The sequence below is a fragment of the Portunus trituberculatus genome, chromosome 18 (genome assembly GCF_017591435.1).
Source record: "Portunus trituberculatus isolate SZX2019 chromosome 18, ASM1759143v1, whole genome shotgun sequence".
NCBI classification, from domain to species: domain Eukaryota; kingdom Metazoa; phylum Arthropoda; class Malacostraca; order Decapoda; family Portunidae; genus Portunus; species Portunus trituberculatus.
Genome location: NC_059272.1, coordinates 27246213 through 27258209, shown reverse-complemented (window position 1 = coordinate 27258209; position 11997 = coordinate 27246213). Strand labels below are relative to the sequence as shown.

Below are 11997 nucleotides of genomic sequence, written 5' to 3'. Positions count from 1 at the left end.
TAACACTCATGAACGAAAGGTGGGGATAATTTGCCAAAGATGTTTTCTTATATTTAGCATTTCCAGCTTCTAAAACTTATCTTTAGTACAGTTTCGAGAAAGGATTCTCTATACAATAAAAATCACCTATGTTTAGTTTTCATTCCTTATTGAAAATATGTATAATCTTTCAAGCTGCATATTGACTGTAATAGCAACTTGATAGCCATGACAGTTATTCACTTTTCTATGTGCCTTCCTATTTAATTTTAAATCCTATCTGACCTTTTCATCTAAACTTGTACCCTACTTTATCTACCTAACCTTCCTGCTGAACAAAGCATCTGGAGCATTGCATAGAAGGCTCTCATTGCTCAGCCACTAGGTAGGCAATTGGTGGTGGGTAACCTCTCCTGAGACTCGCTCCTATGTGTTACTTTATATCCTCGCTAATGTACGGGGCTGTCATAAACTTAAGGTCCACCATATGTGATACTGTGGCCACCCTCTTTTCCCGTGGTTGTTTTGTGAGACATGTATCATTATCCTGTCTTTCTTTTCCAACAGAAGAACGGTCTTGTGTGGTCTTTCCTCGTACATCTAATTCTCTTTTTACGTGTCGACCTCTCTCTCTCTCTCTCTCTCTCTCTCTCTCTCTCTCTCTCTCTCTCTCTCTCTCTCTCTCTCTCTCTCTCTCTCTCTCTCTCTCTCTCTCTCTCTCTCTCTCTCTCTCTCTCTCTCTCTCTGTGTGTGTGTGTGTGTGTGTGTGTGTGTGTGTGTGTGTGTGTCAGCGTGCAAGCGTGTTAGCGTGGTAATGGTGTTCGCAGCTTATCATACACTGTTATCTCTTGACCGCCATACACCTCCGTTACTGCCGCCGCCGCTGTCATCGCTTAATAGCCTCGATCTGTTTCCCCGACAAAGAGGTCCCGTGACAGAGGAGAAAGAGCTGGGAGTTGCTGGTCGCGGCGGCGGCTGGGATGGTGGTATAGGTGGTGGTAGTTCTATACTTCTGCCTTATTTTCTGAGGCATAGTAAGGTCAACAGGTCTTCTTCCCTAAGACATAGTGCGTGGGGTTACTATGTCTCAGGATCGGTTCATTGGAGTCAGTTTATCGTGTGGTCGTTTCCATTCATTCCTTCCCCTGCCTACAAGGAACGATGTATCTGAAGGAGCGGTCAAGCTTTTCCCCTACATAATATGATAACAGGTACAGATGTGATTTCTCTCTCTCTCTCTCTCTCTCTCTCTCTCTCTCTCTCTCTCTCTCTCTCTCTCTCTCTCTCTCTCTCTCTCTCTCTCTCTCTCTCTCTCTCTCTCTCATTAGCCATACACCACAAAGAAAAATGAAAAAGAATCTTGCCGTCACTCATCACCATCACCATCACTATCACTCACCATCATCATTGTCGCCATAATTGCTCGTTTTATCACCACCACCACCACCGCCACCACCACCTACGTCGCCAGTCGCTGTCGTCTCCACCTCCTCCACCTCCTCCTCATCCTCTCTCCGCTTTCAGTCCTTCTTTCTCTCCCTCCCTCCACTTATCTCTGTCAGCCGGTCCCTTCTTGTTTTATCTCCTTGCCTCCATTGTTCTGTGTGTGTGCTGTCTTCCGTGCTTCGTCTCTCTCTCTCTCTCTCTCTCTCTCTCTCTCTCTCTCTCTCTCTCTCTCTCTCTCTCTCTCTCTCTCTCTCTCTCTCTCTCTCTCTCTCTCTCTCTCTCTCTCTCTCTCTCTCTCTCTCTCATGTGATTCCTGGAAAGTTTGGAATGTCTTTGTGTTTACATAAAATAAGTGTGATTTGATTCTCAGAAATAATGTAAGTTGTCAGTAATTTTGTTCTCCTGTACGAGGATTTTGATCCAATACATCATTCTCTCTATCTGTCTGTGTCTTTGTCACTCTGTCCGTCTCTTCTCTCTCTCTCTCTCTCTCTCTCTCTCTCTCTCTCTCTCTCTCTCTCTCTCTCTCTCTCTCTCTCCAGACGTCAAATGAGATATCACACGAGAAAGGATACAGAGAACAATGAAGCAATTCGCGTAAATCATTTGTAAAAGTAATTTTTTTCACTTTAATCATTCTTATTGTATGGATTGACGTCATTAGCCTCAGAGCACAATAGGAGGAAAAACGAATAACAATGTTAGTATTACCTATTCATGGACGCGCAAGAATTGCACTGCTTTACACGAGAAATCCTGTGATCAAGTGAATGCTTTTTTTTTCTATTGTACTTTTTGTTCATATTTTTCATATGAAACTTTCCTGATAAGTTAAAAAATGTCACTTAGTCGTTTGGTGAATGACTACTGTACTCGTGAGAAATCCTGTGATCAAGTGAATGTTTTTCTTTTTTTCTATTGTACTTTTTGTTCATTTTTCTTACATTAAACTTTCCTGATAGGTTGAAAAAAAAATGTCACCTAGTCGTTTGGTGAATGGCCGTCTAAAGGTGAACATCCGGTTACAATGTCTGGCTTCAATGGGGAATTATTCTAACCGAGTTGTTATATTTCCTGAGAACAATTAGTATAGTCTGTTGCATTGTGAAGCATTAGTTTTAGTCCTTTTTGAAAATAATGATCACACGGTTAGAACAAAAAAGCTTACCTTACAATATTTGGATGTCGTGAATGTTTGTGTTTTTGTGTGAAGGGATGGATGAACGTTTGTATGTGTGAATGGATGTGTGTTTGAGTGATTCATTGTGTGTTTGTGTGAATGGATGTGTGTATCCTTCTTTTTTTTATGTAAGAGTGGAAAGCAAGCCAAGGACAACATGAAAGGGATAATTGTCTTGAAACCTCTCTCTTAAATGAAGTAAGTGAAACTGAAGCAGGTAGGAAGTTCCAGAGTTTACCAGAGAAAGGTATGACTGATTGAGAGTACTGGTTAACTCTTGCATTAGAGATTTGGACAGAATGGGGGTGAAAGGAAAAAGAAATCCGCAGGAATAGGGGAGGTATGTAGTAAGCAAGATCAGTAGCGCAGTTAGCATGAAAATAGCGATAAAAGATAGCAAGAGATGCAACTTTTTGGCGGGGAGAAAGAAGCTGAAGATAGTCAGTCAGAGGAGAGGAATTGATAAGGCGAAATGCTTCTAATTCCACTCTATTTAGTGAAACTGTGTGAGTGGAACATCCCCAGACATGCGAAGAGTACAAATGTTAAAATGCGGTTATGTGCTAGCGTGGGTTCGTGTGGCGGCGAGAGGACATTTGAAAGGAGGCCAGGATTGGGAGACACGGTGGCTGGGACAGGTTGGACTCTGACGTGAAGATCAGTAGTGGGATTTAGTGTGCTTGATTGTCTGCTGCTGTGGTGATGTTGATGCTCTCTCTCTCTCTCTCTCTCTCTCTCTCTCTCTCTCTCTCTCTCTCTCTCTCTCTCTCTCTCTCTCTCGTGTGTACCATGTTTTTAGCGTCCACTTTCAAACTTTCCTCACCTTTCCAGTCCCTCGCGCCATCCATCTTTCCACCACTGACCCTCATTTCACTCCCTGCAGACTCTTTACTTCCTCTCCTCCCTTCCTCCCTCCTTCCCATCCTCCTACCCTCCCTTACACCCTCGTCCCTCCACTCCTACCTTCTTACCTCCTTCCCTCTTATTAATAGTAAACCATCTTCCTTCTCGTCTCTCTCTCTCTCTCTCTCTCTCTCTCTCTCTCTCTCTCTCTCCAACAAAATGGCGCTTGGCATCTATATTTACTACTAAGGTCGTGAGTCATAAGCGTGAAAAATAATTCTCAATGTTCCTTTTATTTGATTTTTGTTTTTATTCTTTTTCTTCGTTTTCTTTTTCTCTTCTGCTGCTTCCTTTCCGCACATCCCGCACCCGGCAGCTTGACTTAAATATAAATGCATTTTCAACGTCTGTTTATCTTCTATGCATATTACAACAAGCAGCAGAGAGAGAGAGAGAGAGAGAGAGAGAGAGAGAGAGAGAGAGAGAGAGAGAGAGAGAGAGAGAGAGAGAGAGAATAAAGAACATATGAACAGTATATAAAAACTTTCAGTATATATGAGAAGAGGAGATGAATATTTTTTTGTCTTTTCTTTTTGTTTTGCAGTTTTTCTTTTTATTTCGCGGTAGATTGTTTCGCTCTACATACGTCATTTTGTTTCAATTATGTTTTATTGTTACACTTAAGAAGAAAAGAATAAACTACTTTTATATATTTGTTTATTTTATTATTTTTTTCATTAGTGTTGCTTTTCTTTCTTGTTTCATTACATCTCTTGCCGTTGTGTTCGGTGGAAATTGTTAAGTCTGTCAGTTTTTTTTTTTGTTTACTTTTCTTCGTTTTCTTTTTTTATTTTCCTTGGACTCGCTTTTAAAAAATCTTCAGCTTTCATTACATGCTTTTTGCGTGTCAGTTCATTTCTCTCAAACTGCGAAATATGTTGCTTTTATTTTTTATATCTTTTCCTTTACATAATTTGACGTTTATTTGTTCCTTCATGTTATTTTATTTTCTTGTATTGTTCAAGTATTTGTTAATTTTCTTTTAACTTTATCAACTTTCTTATTATTATTTTTTTTTTACATTTATGTGCGAATAATGACATGGCCTAGATTTCTTTTTAGTGTTGTGTTTTCTTGCCTTTATTATTTCCTCACCTTCCTGCAATAGAGAAATTTACAGTTGTACTCTTCATATGTTATTTATTGATGTTATGGATAGGAGCAAGATTATTGTAAGCATTTCTTGTCAGTGTTTTGCTTTCATGTTTCATCATTTTCCTTCTCTTTTTTTTTTTCTGTTCACGTCTTTATAACCTTGTAATTATAGTGTTAGTTTCTGCATGTGTTATGCCTCACTAATTTCTTCATAATTATAATAGACGCAAGATGTAATATAATATTTTCAAGATGTTATTGTGTTTTTACATTTTATTGCATTCATTGCCTTTGTTTATTAACTTGCAAGAAAAAATGTAGCTTTAGTTTTTATTTTATGTCAACTAATTATTCTTATTTCATATGATTACGAGTGAAAGAAAAATATATTTGACGTATAATTCCTCATTTCCGTTAATTTGTTTCATTGTTTAGTTATTTACCTCACCTTTCTGTTAATATTAATCTCTGGCCCCCCGTGATACGTGTAGCTTCAGGAATCACAAGTCTGACTTACATTCCTTTCCTCCCTCCCCTTCCCTTCCCTGTCTCTCTCTTCCCTTCCCTTACATGTTATATATTCCCACAGACCCACACCTCCCCTCCAACACTTCCCTTACCTGCGCTCCTTTCATACTCTCAACCCACTTCTTCCACTTCTGCCCTCACTTTCCCTCTCCCTCCTCTCCTAAACCTCCAAGCCAGTACCATGGTGACGGGTTTAGCGCGCTCTAAATATTTCCCTGAGTCCGGTGAGCTGGTTAAGGTAGCTTAGACACCCGGAAAATTGAATGAAATTGGGGGGAAGAGAGAGAGAAAATATATTCGACAGGGAGTTTCCAACCTGCATGAAAACCCTTACTGCAGAAATGTGTGTTAATGAAGCCTTTTTGTTTTCTTCTCGTCTCCATGAGTTTTAGTACAATGGTTTCCTTAAGATTTATTCACATTTATTATATTTTTTCTTGGAGAAGAGATAATAAATTTGGAGAGGAGAGTTAAGAGGACGTGTAATTTAACATAAAGCGAACAATGACAAGTGTGATAACAAAATGGCAGGTGTAAAAGCGTGAAAAAAAAGTATGAAGAGGTCTGAATCGTATTTACTTTTGTCCTTGGAGAAGAGATAACAAGTGTGGAGAGGGAGAGAGTTAAGAAGACGTGAGTTTTAACATAAAGCAAAAAATGACAGGTATGATAACAGATGATAGATGAAGAATATTGAAAAGAAAATAATTGTAACATGAGGATGGCTGACAGAAGTTGAAAAAAAAAATAATGATATGAGCAGGACTGACAGATAAACAATAAATATGAGGAGGGCTGACAGAGGTTTAAAAGAATAATAATAATATGATGAGGGCTAACAGAAGCGTGAAAAAAACAACTAATATGAGGAGGGCTGACAGAGGAGGTGTGTTACAGGTCAGGTGTGACGGACATACTGTGAGAAAGTGTGACATGAATGACAGGCGTGATGTGAGGAGGGATAATGGAGGAGGAGGTGGCGGCAGAAGTGACAAGCGTAGTGTGAGGAATAGGGTGACGTGTGGCGCGAGGCAGAAGTGAGGCGAGGTGCAATGAGGAGCGACAGACCAAGGTTGCGACGTGACCAAACTAATTAAACTTAGCTCCAAACGTCGTTATTGGTAGCCGCGTATTAGTGATTCTCTCTCTCTCTCTCTCTCTCTCTCTCTCTCTCTCTCTCTCTCTCTCTCTCTCTCTCTCTCTCTGCATCAATGTTGATTTGTCTGCATGCTATTGATCTCTATCTCTAAATAATAATCTATTTTTATATTTTTATATCTACATGTGTATCTAACTGGCTATCAATCTGCCTATCTCTCTATCTGTATCTATTTATCTCTCTATCTATCTATCAATCTATATATTTATCTTTCTATCTATCTATCTATCTATCTATCTATCTATCTATCTATCTATCTATCTATCTATCTATCTATCTATCTATCTATATATATATATATATATATATATATATATATATATATATATATATATATATATATATATATATATATATATATATATATATCAATCAATCTATCTATCTGTCATCTATCTATCTATCTATCTATCTATCTATCTATCTATCTATCTATCTATCTATCTATCTATCTGTCTGTCTGTCTGTCTGTCTGTCTGTCTGTCTGTCTGTCTGTCTGTCTGTCTGTCTACCTTTCTATCCATTCTTCTATCCATCTATCCACTCATCCATCTGTAAATCTGATATCCTAGAAGTCTTATGTCTGTTTTATTGTTGTATCCGTGTCTTGTTATAAGTTTTCCATTCATATCTATTTACAGCACATGTATTTATTTACTTATTTATCAGTTCTTCCACTTCATTTTATTGCGTTCCTCTTCCTGAGGTACAACTTTATGAACATATCAAAGTAATAAAGAGTAGTGCTTCAGAAATAACGATCAAGTAACGAGTAAAGAAAGAGCTAAATTCACCATTATTCTACAACAGTTCTAATCCTGCACCCGTCCACCTTGTTTGCGAGGTCACTGCAGCCCCTGAGCTAGGATCTTACCTCTTCTAAACAGCGCCGCGAGTTATTTTGTATATTACCCGTTGTATTATTCTGCCCAGCTTACATTATTTTAGAGATGTGGTTTATTTGACTTGTCTACATTACACACACACACACACACACACACACACACACACACACACACACACACACACACACACACACACACACACACACACACACACACACACACACACACACACATCCGGTAGCTCAGTGGTTAGAGCACTGGCTTCGCAAGCCAGAGGACCGGGGTTCGATTCTCCGGCCGGGTGGAGATATTTGGGTGTGTCTCCTTTGACGTGTAGCCCCTGTTCACCTAGCAGTGAGTAGGTACGGGATGTAAATCGAGGAGTTGTGACCTTGTTGTCCCGGTGTGTGGTGTGTGCCTGGTCTCAGGCTTATCCGAAGATCGGAAATAATGAGCTCTGAGCTCGTTCCGTAGGGTAACGTCTGGCTGTCTCGTCAGAGACTGCAGCAGATCAAACAGTGAAACACACACACACACACACACACACACACACACACACACACACACACACACACACACACACACACACACACACACACACACACACACACACACACACACACACACACACACACACACACACAAGATGGTTCCTTGAAATACAAGTACTGTAATTTGTGTATTTTTCTGTAATATTGAAACTAATTCATAACACGTTCACTGATAAGGAATATTTCTCATTGGCAGTTATGGCTTTTTATACACTTATTTTCATAGCGTGCTCTTCTGAATAGTTATGTAACTTTGAGAGACAAAACTCAATTTCCTATATTCTCTCTCTGTTTTACTTATAAACATAAACACAATCTTTTATAGTGCTCTGAATGTTAAGAAAGACGACTACAACAGTGAAAGGCTTAACATTTGCTGACACAAGTTACAACTATATTTCCTTTTATTTAATTTGTACGGACCTGTATTACAGACAGTTCCTTCTACGAATGGCAGATCAGGCAATTCCTTCTATAGAATTCGTCCATTTCTTGTAAGTAGGCTAATTTTGAACAGCTGGATTGCTCTTGTGAAGTAAATTGCTATACTTAAAGGTTTATAGTGTTCTGAGGCGCATCTGGCTGTGGACAAAATTAATGCGGTACAGCCAGAGACGGAATATAATGCTAGACTGGATGGAATGCAGCTGCACTAAGTTAAGCGCCACTGACACACTTAGCTGCCTTCCTGCTTGGTGAGATCTCCCTTGGAACTTCGTCATTACTGTCCTCGTCTTCCTGTTACGAATTCAGCTGATGTACAATTGCTCAGAGTCACAATGTTGTGATGGAAAAAAATTCGGATGAAAAGCATTATTAGGCTCTTTTTTGGTTTTCATATCGATAATTCTTTTTTGTTCACGTTGTTTTCATTTAAAAGAGTTCATAGGGACTTATTTTAATCTCTTTTCGATATCTAGATATGAATTTCGGATTAAAACCAAATTTAGGCGCTTCTAGTTTTCATATAGCTAATTCTTTACTGTTTTCGTAGTTTTTAATTTAGAGGAGTTCATAAGGCCGTATTTTAATTTCTCTTCGGTTTCTAGATAGGAATTTTATTGGGCTCTGTAAAATCACAACGCGGTCAACCTGTACGGTGAGTGAGGTATTTCAACGAGTAACCGGAATCTTTACGTGCCGTTGTTTCTGCAGGTAAAGGAAAACCGGACTGCAACAGTTTGATATTCTTACCCTGGCGGAATGGTGAAATATTTCCCCTCACCTTTTTTATCCCTTTACGTGAGAAGGATGCCGGTCAAGGGGTAAAAATAAAATGTAAAAGGAAAGTCAGCTGAATTGCTTCGCTTCAGTAACAAATAGTTGAAGAATTCAGAAATGGGTACGGCCAGCTTGCCTTCCACGGATTTCTTTATTCTTTTCTTAGATGAAAAATAGATAAAATACAAATAGAAAGCCAGAGTATCCTAGTATTCCAAAGTTTACCAATAAAAGGGATGAAGCAGCGAATATACTGGTAAAGTCTTGCATTAATGAAGTAGACATAAAAGAGATGAGAGTAAGTAGAGTGTTGTGCAGCGAGGCGGCGGGAGGGGAAGAGGCGGGCTGTTAACTGATTCAGAGGGATTGTAACCATGAAAGTAATGGCACAAGATCAACATTGTGGCTTCGTCGGAAACTGAAGACGGTTAAAGGAGGGGAGCTTATGAGGCGAAAATCGTTTGACTCCACTCTTTTTAAATTGAGTGAAGTCCCTTGCACACATGACAAGTATGCTTCACGCCTCGCTGCACGTGGCTCCCGACAGTCACCGTGTGGGAGGAAAGGACACGGTGTCATGATGTTTTGTATAATGGTGACTTGGGTTTGTGCTGCAGAGTGCTTTGTTTACTTCTAGCGGGATAAGCTTAATCAGCTTTCGGGTAATCTGAACCAGATTTATTGCAAGGATTGAAAATTGAAGTTTTTGATTATTCTTATTCTGGAGTTTGTTTTGCTCTGCTTCTGAATCAAAACTCTAGCATCTAATTCATGTAAATACCACAAAAAATAGTGGTGAATTTTCTTTAATTTCTAATGAGGCTTATTTTTCTCTCATTTAAGGATAATTTTCTAATATGAGGTTGATGTTCATTGATTTAAAACACAACATTTTGCTTGTAAGTTGCAATGTCTTCTCTTATTATGCTGCAATAATCCATCACGATCTTCCGAATATTTATGCACAAATAACGAGAAACAGTAGTGTAGTGGTTTTAAGAGATTAACTTTATGAAGAAGTTCCCCGTAATAATATTAATCATGCATGCATACGTTTTGATGTATTAAATTAAATAGTGTTCACGTAACCTTCTGGAATCTTTGTACTTCTGCTACTGCTACTACTACTACTACTACTATTACTGCTACTACTACTACTACTACTACTACTGCTACTGCTACTGCTACTGCTACTACTACTACTACTACTACTACTACTGCTGCTGCTGCTACTACCACTCTCGACTACATCCTTTAGCATGAGAAAGTGCCTAAGTTTTGGTATATTTCCCTGACGCGGCACCTGATCATCTTCCAAATATTGCCAGGAAAAATTTTGTATTCATGTATTAGCTACCTCATGAAAAGCACTTTCAATTTTATTCATAACTTCTGTGTTTTAGCATCAAGAAGGAAAGATTTATTTACATTATTAATATGTATTGCATAACTTAATGTGTGTGTGTGTGTGTGTGTGTGTGTGTGTGTGACCACCGAAGAAGGCTGAGTTCCTGTATCATGTTTCAGGAGTGAGGGCAACGGGTCAGTGTGTACTCAGTTGTGCCTGCAGACTTCATTGCCATCCTTTATATTTTTAAGGACCTGCGCTTGTGTTGCCTCACTGATCCAGTCCTTTACCATTCTGCTTCATGTGACGCAAGTTCCTTTAGGCATGATCCTTTTATCTATCCTTTTTGTGTTATTGTTTCGTTGGATGTCTTAAGTTCTGTTTTGCTTGAGGCGCCGCCTTATATTGGAGCAGTGGACTGAGATGTGTATACTCTGATGTTATGATGACAGTGTGATTGTATTGCAAATGTAGTTGATTGTGTTTTTTTTGACATTATCTCTTAAAATAGTAGGAGGTAGTTGTTTTTCATTACAGTAAGCATGCTTTCGCAAATGTTTTTTATTTGCATTTGCGTATTATTAGCTATCATATTTTGAAGCAAGCTTGGCGTGGTTAATAGAATACTGGTGACTGTGGCCTTGCAACTAAATACACACTGACTCTAGGTGTGTGGAATGGAGGGATATGATAAAGTATGGCGGTGAGGGACAGAAGATACACTGTGTTTGATAATCTCCACGAGGGATGGGGCCCGCCAGTCATGTGATCTCGTGGATACCTTTCCTGATCACCCAAATCTGTCGATATTCTCGCCAGGCTCCGCCATCATACCAACCCTGTCCTGGGAGTGATTGGTGAGCGGAGTGCAGGCGGCGGATGCAATATCGACAGTGCTGCGACTTTCTGGTTCTCAAATGTCGGCTTATTTGAACGCTGAGGATTCAGAGACTGGCAAAATGAGGGAAATTCTCCTCATTGTTCTGTCTTAGGTGTCCTTAGTGGTATCTGACGTAGGGGAAGCTACACAAAAAGTTTCAGAAGCAACGTTAATATTTCACCAGTGATGAGTGGCCGCCATTCATTCGAAGTTTGTTGTTGCAAAGTGGTGTAGGTTTGCATGGAAGGGTTGTTGGGAAGTCTGAGACACGGGAGAAGCAAGGGTTGTGGCTCGGCGGTGGGTGGGGGTGGAGTGGCAGGTGGTCTTTAGGACAGGAGAAGGATGAAAGCGAAGACAGCAACGCGGTAAAGGAAGAGCGAGGAGGAGGAAGAAGGAAAAATTGAGGAAAAGAAATAAAGAGAAAATATAAGCGTGAGGACATAATAGTTAAAACTTTGTGTTTTTGCTTTTAGGACACTTTTGTTGAAATATTATAGAATTCATATGCAACAGAACACAACACTGCACGTCTTCGCCGAACGAAACGACAAACTTTACGCGATTGTAATAATAAAGAGGCCACATTGAAGGTTCTCAACTTGAGGTCATAACTTAAGAGAGTCACGTTGCAGAGTACTCTCCTAATTGAGCCTCGTTTTCCAAATTGCCTTGAAGAGAAAGTAGGTCATATGTATAAGAGGAAACCGAGCAGCGCAGCGTGGACGATCCTGGCGGTGATTAAGTGAACCACGCGGAGTAAATGTTCTTTCAGATTTGTGGAAAGAAATAACAGTACTGGGACGTCCCCGAATGAACTGTAACAACACCAGATAAGTACACTCAGAGATAAATACATGCATAC

General features: G+C 39.6%; 1 non-coding gene across 1 annotated transcript; it reads left to right on the top strand.

The window, feature by feature from the left end:
• The first annotated feature begins 7366 nt into the window (after positions 1 to 7366).
• On the top strand, positions 7367 to 7440 carry Trnaa-cgc. Its single transcript has one exon. It is a non-coding gene; the product is annotated as a tRNA-Ala (tRNA).
• Positions 7441 to 11997: the final 4557 nt, after the last annotated feature.